An 11,265-nucleotide genomic window follows, 5' to 3' on the forward strand; every position below is an offset into this window, starting at 1 on the left:
AGGTTGAGAAAATAAGTTTATATTTTTAAAAACATTTATTATTAATTATTTCAAGTAACATTTAAGTTATTGAAAGTTACTTTTTAATAATTATTTTTTTACCTTTAACATATTAAATAAATTTTATGCATACAAAATAACTTTACTATGTTCTGATTTAATTCATTTCAGTTAGTTATAAACTATAAGTTTAACCTAACTTAAACTTATCAATTACAAGCTTTTTCTTAATTTTACCAAATAGTGTGTTAAATAACTATAATTCAATCGTTTAATTATAATCTAATAACATCAAACAATGTTTTCAATAAATAATATTAGAATAACGTTATTGACTTTATAAAACAAAATTATTACTAACCTACTTTTACTGTAAATTTTAATATATCTTATTGTAGCCTATAATAATTTTTTATTAATTCTTTTAGTCGAATCTTAGGTACTTTTATTACCAATACATATAATATTATAAGAATTTTAATTTTTAAATTAAAGTCATTTAATAAATTTTATAATTTATAAGCATAAAAATTTATTTTTAAGTTAAATTCGATGAATAAAATATTCTTGAATGTTATGATTTAACCATACTTTAATACAAAAGTTAAAAACAATAAGTTTTTTAAATAAAATTTGTGTTTAACTACTCATGTCAGTTAAAATTATAAGTTATTTGATGATCAATAAAATTGTTAATTAAAAAGAAAACATAAATTTATTTTACCATAATTAAGATATTTGATAAAGCAACTTATATATCTTACCAACTTAAAATTATTTTTCAAATACTGCTTAAAATAAGATATGATCTCATAATTTATAATATACTACTGTTTTTTTCATCTCTGATATTAAAAAAATTAGTGTTTTATTATGGAATATTAGATGAAATATTATTTTATGTATTAGTATGGAAATAACACGATAAAACATTAAAACTACTGTTTCTTTTTTAAGAATCAGATTATTTATGGTGTTTATTTTAATCTTTAATAAAACGTTCAATTTTAAAACCAAAAATTTTGTGAGCTCTAACATTACAATTCCTTACAAATATATTCTTACCTACTAGATAAAATAGAAAAATTGTAATGATATGTATTTTTTTGTTATTTTATATTCATTAATTAGTTTAAAAAAATATTATAAATATTAATAATTCAAAGTTAGCTTAATAACTTTTAGATATTTTGTTAAAACTTTAACTAATCAACTATTCATTGACAAATAAACTCCAAAATGTTTTTGAAAAAGAAAATTCCACATTTGACCCTCCAATATTAAATATGTGCTTTGTGGGGAAACTTTGGGTGCGGGTACTAAATATTTGGGACCCATTACTGAAGAGGATGCAAAAATGTTAGCGTTAAGATGTGTGATGCTTGTTGGTATTAATTTGTGTTTTTAAGTTGACCAGTTATACGTGTTAAACAAAGTGTTAATGTCGTGGCTCCTTATTTAATATTTCCTTTCCGTCGTTTTTATAAACAACAAAATGAAAATTTTTTAAATTTTAATTATAAAAATATATAATAAATTTAAAATATATTAAAAAAATTATATTATTCATTATTATTAAATATATATTTATAATACAATAATTACATCATTTAGTATTATCCGTATATTTGATATAAAATTTATATTTATAAAAAAAATATAACTGATTTAATTATTTTTTAATATTAGTATTTTAGTTTTTTATTTCTTATAAAAAATGAAAGGTAATTTTTTTTATATTTAGTGTTTTTATATAAATTAAAAGATAATTTTTACTTTTATTCTCATGATTGATGTAATAATTTTAATTAATATTTTTTAATTATATATTTTTTTAGAAATTTAAAAAAGTTTTATACAATTCCACACTAATTTTTTAATTTTTTAATTTAAATTAATTCTTCCATATTTTTAGAGAAATTTTCTAAAACACAGTTGTCACCAAATTAATGTTTCAAAAATTTAATAATTGTATCTACTGACAGTCTTTAAAATTAATTTTAAGCATTTAGAAGTGTACAAAAATAGAATAAAATATTTATCACACTTTTGTATTTTAATAATATTTTATTACTTTTGAATACTTAAAATTAGTTCTAAAACATTGTGTTAATATCATCAAATTACTAACTTGGTTTACTTTTTATAGGTTACTTTTAGATTTTATATATGAATTAAAGTATAGATTAAATATTTATTTTATATTAAATTTTCTATTTTATTAATTATTCTTCACTTATTTTAAGTCAAGGAATTAATTAATAAAAAATTAAATAATTTTTAAAACTTTAAAAATGACTGATAAAAAATTACTTTCTTATAATATAACAGATAAAAATAAATACAAGGATTAGTCTTATATAATTTTTTTGTCACTTTAGTCCTTTATAAAAGGTTAATATGAAAAAATTTTAAATTTAATTTACAAAGATTATACTCTCTCTAATTTTTTTTATAAAAAATAAAATAAATTTTTTTAAAAAACAAATAATAGATTCAAGATACATTAATTGTTAAAAAAAATTTACATCCTTCTTTTATTGGTATTATTAAATATATAAATTACTAACTATATTATTTAATATCATAGATATTTTTAGAATAAAATTTATATTTATAAAAAAATATAACATATTTAACTATTTTTTTAATCTTAATAATTTAGTCTTTTTTTTTTTATAATAAGAAGCAGAAGGAATATATCATTAAATTTAGTGTAATTAATTAATTTTTACCATTGTAATTTTTTTATTTGAACTGAAGTGGTGACATTTTATATTTTTTATAAAATAATTTGATGATAAAATTGTTGAAGGAATAATACAATGATGATTTAAATTTTTAAAGTACTAATTTGACGATAATTTTTTTTTATAATTATTATGCTATTATCTCTGTTTTGTTATTTGTTTACTTAAAAGAATAATACGCATGTCAATATAATTGTTTTTTATTTGTATTAAAAATATTTTAAATTTGTTAATATAATTCTTACTATTATTTTTTTTCACTTTATGTTAAGTATGTAAAGTATTTATTTTTCAAAAAAATAAGCAAAGTATTTAAATACTGGATAGAAATAAAAAAATAGCTAAAAAGATAATAACTAGTATTTATCTTAGATTTATAAATAAATATAACTTTAGACTTTTATCGGCTCATGACATTGATTTATGTGGAAAATAAGATTAAAAAAAAAAGAGAACTGTGTGCATTGACCATAAATGATTGTATGGTTGAAAATTAAAAGTACAGGGTTGAGCAGGGTGTGATGAATCCGGGAATCAGAACATTGAATGCTCAGAACTGTTCCAAACACTCAGAAACATAAACAAGCTCAAAGCAATAAATTTTAACTACCCAAAACCAAAGTCACACAACTGAAAATGAATGTATGAATAGTCACATTCATCTTCCTCACATAATTTTCTACCTGTAACACTATTATTTTTATTTTAAAATATATAATACTTTTTATGATTTATTATTATTTTTATTTATCATATTATCTCTTTTATTTTATATTTTTATGTCTTTCTTTATTGAAAAAATATTATAAAAATTGTTTTTAAAAAAACATTTTCATATTTTTTTAAAGAGAGGAAATATAGCACGTTGTTTATTTTGCTCCTTTCACTTACTAGCAGTTTATTTTTTGTTGGTAAAGAAATTTAGAATTTTGGATCCACAAAGTCTTTAATTTCAATTTTAAAATTAAAATTATGGTGATTTTCATGATTAAAATTGAATGTTGTTAATTTTTTTCAAACTGCAGATAATATCAACTCCTCTAATTACTTTAATACTAGTCAATCTGAAAATAGAAACTAAGTTAAAAATTAAAAATAAAATAAAAATTTTGTTAAATTTTTAGTGTTGAGAATAAATAATTATTAATAATAAAATTTTATTAAAAAATATTTATTATTTTTTTATAATTTTAATATAATAACTATATTTTTTTATAAATTTTTTTTACTTATGAATATTTACTTAAGTTTTTATTATTTTTTATTTATTAGTTAAAAATAATGTTTATTTTTTATTTTTTAATTTAATATTTTTAATATTTTATAATTTCTAATAAATTTTAATTAATAACTAAAAGTGTATTTTAAAAAGTAATTTTAAATCTCCTCGAGGTTAAATATTAACTAGACTTTTCTATGAGAATCTCCGTTAACAGCTGTCACAATTCAATTTTACTCCGATTCAATCAAAAACCCTACCAAGAAAATATGCACATTTACATCTATAGATTTTTTGTCATGATTGTTTAACGGGAATATCTATATGTGTAAAAATTGTTATAAATAACATCATTGTCCCCATATAAATGATGTATCAAAACAGAACCTAACAAATAATATTGTTTAGATATAAATTTGCAAAAACACGTTTATAATGACAATGGTAAATATTCGAATTTTAGTAAAAAAAAAAAAAACAAATATTATGTGTTCGGTGAGTGTGTCCCCACAGTAAATACCAAATGTATGCTATTATATGATCAAAATTAGAAGAAATAGACTGTCTATTTTTCCTGCCGACAAAATAGGACGTGTTTGTAATATGCATATAAAACATTAGTACTGTGTTTTTAGGTCCATTTTTTACTTGTGATTTATTGGTTTATCTCTAAATCATTAATTATTTATGTATTTTTTAACCAAAAAACAAAACTTCTGAAACTTGTATATTTTTTTAACTTTAAAATGAAATTCTTTTCCTCTTAATTTTGTAACAAAAAAAGAGCAAAGACGGCATAATTAAGAGAAAATTGTTTAACTAAGTAATAACTAGTATTTTCAGTACAATATTTAAAGAATTAAAATTGTTTTTTTTTTTTTACCAAACAGGGTTTTTTCTAAATATCAAGTTTTGATAAATGTAATTTGAATCAACGTTTTCTTAAAAAAAAATTAAGAATACAAGAATTTTTTTTTAACTTATTATATCTCTAGAAAAATTAATAATACATATCAAAAAATTATTAATCTAATTTACATATACAGTTGAGCTTCTTAGAGATTTTGTTGTAAGTCATTTCCAAGAACAATACTTAATAAAATTAAATATTTCACTAACATTTAATATGCCGTTATCAAAGAGAATATTATTTTACTATAGTTAAATTGTTCATATTACTGTAAAACTACACAATTACAACTTTTCTCTATTCCTTTTTTTCACATTTGAATTTCACACATATTCAATAATACTTTATGCAAATTTTTAAATAAACATATACTAACATCAAACTATTTAAATATTGTGTATCACACAGTTTGATAGAAATATGCAAAAATAAATACAGTATATTCTGATTTTTAGTATCACAAAATTTATAAACTTCTTATGAAATCAACAAATCACATTTGGTCAAGCTTGATAAATGTAGTTAGTTAATCGTATTGGTAGCAGTAATTTAACATGTATATTAGGACCTTCTATACAAGTTTTAGTAATAAGAATTGTTAATATTTTGTTGAGCTCAATTTTCGCTTGGTATTAAAGCTCCTATGCTATGAACTGTTGTGCGTCTTTCATTTTTGAATCTTTGATGATAGCTCGCACAATCAATCCTTAATTCATAATTGGAAAATTCAGCGACGGATCCTCAACCCCATTCCTCATGCACACCAACGAGCTCTAGAACCCTAGTGTTGCTTTAGTTTTTATACCATTGGTAGGAGATAACTATGGCTTTTGATCGATCATGAGTATGGATTACATATAATATAGATTTGTATTTATATTAGTTTAATTATTGTAGAATTTATACAAATCCTCAAACAGGTTTTGTAAGATGGTAAAAATTGTCAATTATACGTTATATAGAGGGTATGAGAATGTTTTTAGTTGTGATTTTTAGAATTAATCATGTAGAAAAAAAATATTGATAAAGCATTAAAATTGGAATATAAATTAATTATATGAATATGAATTTGATAAAATCATAAAATGTAACTAGTCTTTCTGTTTGAAAGCTTTATATATACTGAGTCACTGCCTGTGTACAGAAGAATCCTTTTTTTTTTTTTTTAATTTTAATTTAACAGTAGTCCAAAATCATATGATGACTAAAATACTATTCATGTAATAGTATTATGTATAATTGAAAGATCCAACAATAATATAATAGTTACATGAAACACGAGGACAGATGTATATTGATCAGTTAAAAAAGTGTAGTAAAATACCCAACAAAGCAGATATGGTCATGTGGGTATGTATATGTATAAGGCATAATATATATATATATATATATATATATATATATATATATATATATATATATATATATATATATATATATATAAGGGAAGAAATTTACGATCAGTTTGGTTACGAAAGGAAACAGAGGATGGAGAGAATTGAGAAGAGATAGAGAGGAAAAAAAAACTGTTTTTAAAATGAAAAAAAAGTACTCTAATTTTTGTATTAAGATGTAAGAAAGGAAAATAAGAAGAGAAAAATAAAATGAGTAGGATTCCCTAAAATTAGTTTTTTCTCTAAGTTGGAAAAAAAATGAAAGGAAGGAGATAAGTTTTTTTTTTTTTAATTTTGTTATTAGATAAATTTTATATAATAAAAATATAAAATAAATTTTATCAAAAAGCTATAACAATTTTTTTTAATTTTTTATTAAATTATTTTAATTATTATTAACAAATTTTTATTTTTTACTCATGCCAAAATAAGGGATTTTTTTATTTTTATCTAAATAACACAATTTTTTACTCTATTTTTATATTATTATTTTTATTTCATCTTTTACTTAAATATAACATTAAGATATTATTATTATTATTATTATTATTATTATTATTATTATTATTATTATGATGGTTCTTTTCAGGTAAGATAACAATAAAACATATTTTTTTTGTGTTAAAAAAATTAGTTATTATCAGATTTTTGCTCCGACAAAAGCATATCTTCATCCATGGATTTTTTTTGTCTGGGATCTCTTCATCTAAGGTTATGGGACGATTTACTAACATGTATAACAAAAATACTTTCACATAAATTATTTTGAAAATTTCATTAACTCTATTACAATATGCATACAAACAGCTACTGTGTGTCTTTTTTATAATCATGTTCCATCATCATTAGATCTGCATTTTTTTTCGTTGAATTCTTAGATATACAACACTGTTGACATGTGATAAATACTAATAGCATATTTGGTTAAATTAATAAACATAATTTATACTTGTATCAAAATACAATGAACATCACATTTTAACAGTACTTTCTAGAAATAAATAAACATTTTGACTCCAGCTTTCTACACTCGTTCAAATTGAACTTTTAATATGAATATTAATCTAAAAACAAAAGCAGCAAGATTTCAAAATGGCTGTTACTAATGATGCAATTGCATGTTATATTACTGTGTGACATTGAATTAACAAATGTAATATGTACTTTTAGATCGAGGAGATTATAATGAATGATGATTGTAATTAATTGCTAGTGTGGGCTTATACGAGGATGGTTGGGAAGGAGTGAATTAGGAGGTATAGTTACTTATATGGTAGGAAAGGTGGAGGGTCCCAAATCTCTACGCATCATGGGATTTTGTTCCATAAATAGGTGCCATTGGAAGGTTCCGGGAAGAGAAGCACACGTGCTAACAGGGACAACCAAGTCCTCTACACTTTCTTCTGCAACAGTACTACTCATAAATATTCACTCAAGCTTGCGTCCCTGTGTCGGTGGTTCCTTTGGAAAGCAATACTTGTAGCCTTGTTGCTCCCTTTTAACCAACCTGCTACCCTATAATTTGTTCATCTTTAGTCCACACATGATATATTTTTTCATTTGATAAATTTCATTAAAAATGGTTCAAAACAGTTTAATTATTCATATAAGGCTCTTGAATGTTGAACCAGCTTAAATTAGTATTAATGATGTACTTTTTCATACAATTTTTTTATTTACATAAGATCAATCTCAACTTTAAGAGTTTAGGTTAACACAAATTCTAAATTTAATCACTCAAGTCGAGGTTCATAAGGTATGTATCAAAGGGTATTGTTCTTAGTGATTGTGTTAAGGAAGTTGCACGAATTTTTTCTCCTCCTGCACAAGATAAAAAGGCTAAGAAAAGATACAGTAGATTTAACTGATGAACTATGAAGTGATAGAACTAGATAGAATAGCTGAGTTATATACCTATATCTATATTTATATCTATGTTTATTAATTCGTTTATTTAAGGATTTGCTGCATCTTTTATATCTATTCACTTTTAAAATAAATTTTTTTATTTATCTATTTATTAGAAGTTCAAGATCATTAATGACTAGCTTTTTAATTATTCTTTTCTTTTTACCTAAATTTAAATATTTGACACGTGTAGTGTAAATTGTAGAGAAATAATAGTAAAAATTTCATTGGAAAATTAACAATCTGCATTCCTTTAATCGATATTAATCTTTTTAAGTAGACAAATAAAAAATTCAGAAGGAATTATACTTTAAATAATAAGTGTTAAAATTCCTAACAGAAACACCTGTCGAGCTGACCAAGGTATTTATGATTTCATGTTCTGTAGGACATAAAAAGTTCAATGAACACAATGTATAGATAATGAATTTTAAAATTAACATTAGTCTCTAACTTCTTAAAAAAAAACATTTATTCTAATTTATTATTATTTTGTCTTAAAAAGTTAAAATAAATGTTAAGAACATTAAAAATGAATAAATAAATCTGAAAAATTAAAGTATATAATTCAATCAACACAATGTATGGACAATGAGTTTTAAAATTATTATTAGTCTCTAACTCTACAGAAAATTTATTTATTTTATTTTTATTTTTACTATAATTTTATCTTAAAAAATAAATAAGTGTTATTTAATAAAGTTAAAAATCAACATAAAAATTAAAAATATAAAAAATAATTATATAATATATTCAATCTGAAAAATTAATTTAATAAGTTATTTGATATTTTCTTTTATAAAAAATGATTGAAATAAAAAAATACTTCTAATTCAATAACGATGGCCAAATTGATTGTAACTGTTCAATAGAGAATTGAATAAAATTAGTGGGGCAAATTAAAAATTCCTCCAAATAACTTGCATAAAATCATTTTTCTAATAAGTAACTATAATAAGTATATCATATCAGGTCGTGAGATAAAAAAAATCAATGATTATCAACATTCGGATTAGAACGAGGCGTGAATTGTAAAGTGAAGTAAAACATAAAAAAGGAATCTTATGGGTTGTAGTAACTAAAATTTGTGGCCATGTGCATCCAATGGCTGCTTCATTGACAACCTTCACCAACAAGAAATTTTCAACCTCTTAGGTTATTTTAACCAGTTGACAGCTAATTGCCATAACTTTCTGTTCCTTCCTCTATCCTCTAATTGAAAATTTTTGGTGCACTTTGTGCTGAATGTGTTTGTGACGTGCAAAGCATTTGCACAATTTGATGATCTGTTTGCGCCGTTTATGTGGCCACTAAGTCAAATTGGTCACTCATGTGGGTTTGAAACCGACCAAATAAGCACTTCTTAGAGGAAAATTATAAACCATTACTTGAGAATGTGGAAAGGTGTTATATTATATTTAAGCACGTTTGAGGGCTATAATCTTAGGGCGATTTGCCAGTGCTCTTTTTCTTTGTTCCCCTCCAAGTGTTTCTCTTTTCCTTCAACAGTGAGTGAAAATTTTCAATTTTTTTCTTTTTGTACAATTATTTGGTCAAAATACTCCTAGCAAATAAAAATGGTCTCAGTGCAGTAATCACCTTTTTTCAATTGCAAAATGTAGTATCCACCTTTATTCCATTTTATCGTTCTTTTTTTGGTGGGTCCTTGAGTTGGCATCCTTGATCAATGCAATGTTATCCGTTCTCTCGTTCTTACTTGCGAGAAAGCGATCCACAGCCATGTGGGAGAATAAGCTTACAAAATATAAAGAAAGACCAAGGATAGGCTACGTGGGCAGTGAAATTCGTCATTCATGATGATCATCATCATCCTTATGATTGTTGATTAATTTTTATAAGAAAATATATAAAAATTTCCAACTCTTACAAGTGTTGCTACTTTACTGTCTTGATATTTCCTTTTGGGAGATTAAAAGACATTCTTATATATATGTACTTACTATACTTTATGCTTCATCATGAGGAGTACTCTGTCACCAAGCTTGGCAAGAAATTCCAAACATACAATATTGGGCCAGTTTAAATAATTTTTTTAATAAATATTTATACATAATTAAGTAAAAAATTTAGTAATAAATTAAACCAAATTTTTTATAAGTTAAATTTATTTTTTTTATTTTTTAAGTTCTTATTCAAATTTTTTAAATTTTGAAAAAATTTGTTGTTTTTAATTTATATAAAAAAATTTATGATAAGATGTAAGAACTTGTCTAAAAACTTATCTATACTGCGTTATTGTTTCTTAAATTATGTCATTAATTTTCACGGTGATATTGAGTTTTAAAATATCATTTCCAATATGTGTTTTACTATATGATGTTTTATCAAACTTAATTTAGATCAAATATTTAAGGTTAAGACTACTTAATATATTTAATTGATATATTTTTTTTTATTAATACATACTTTAATCTTTTTAAAAGTATGCTGTGACATAAAAGTCTATTTAAAAGCTTATTTTATGATAAAATTTTCGTATGAACTTTTAATTATACAATATCAAAATATTATACTAAAATTTGAATGCAATAATAATATCATTATAATTTATTTATATTTAGGTTAATCTATTACATCAAAAAAGCTTTCAAAATAAAACCCATTTTGAAAAAAAGTTAAAGTCAATTTAATCAATAAATCAAAGCCGTTGAATGGATGACTGAAATTTTGAGTTCGTGTTTCAGATAGTCTAAAATATAATGTTTTCAAATGGACAATTTTCTTTTAGAAAAATCTCAAATTAACTTATTTAGTCCATATGCCTTAGTCTAAGTTTAAAGAGTTAAGTCATAAATCCTTGACTTAAGCACTTTTATTGGTAGTTCTTAAAAATAGTTCTTGAATTTAAAATTAGTTCTTCACAAAAATCATCAATAATCACAAGGAAGAGTATTCCATGCCGGAAGAACAATGCTTAACTAAGAACAAAGTAGAACCGCACTATTCCAACAATAAATAATTTTTTAAAACATTCCTTTTTAACTAAATTTGTTAATTTAATTTTAAACAAATAATATAATAATTTTAATGGGACCTATAAAAAGTAATCTAAAAACTCAAACT

This window comes from Abrus precatorius, unplaced genomic scaffold (genome assembly GCF_003935025.1).
Source record: "Abrus precatorius isolate BTA unplaced genomic scaffold, Abrus_2018 Scaffold3, whole genome shotgun sequence".
In the NCBI taxonomy this organism is placed as follows: Eukaryota; Viridiplantae; Streptophyta; class Magnoliopsida; order Fabales; family Fabaceae; genus Abrus; species Abrus precatorius.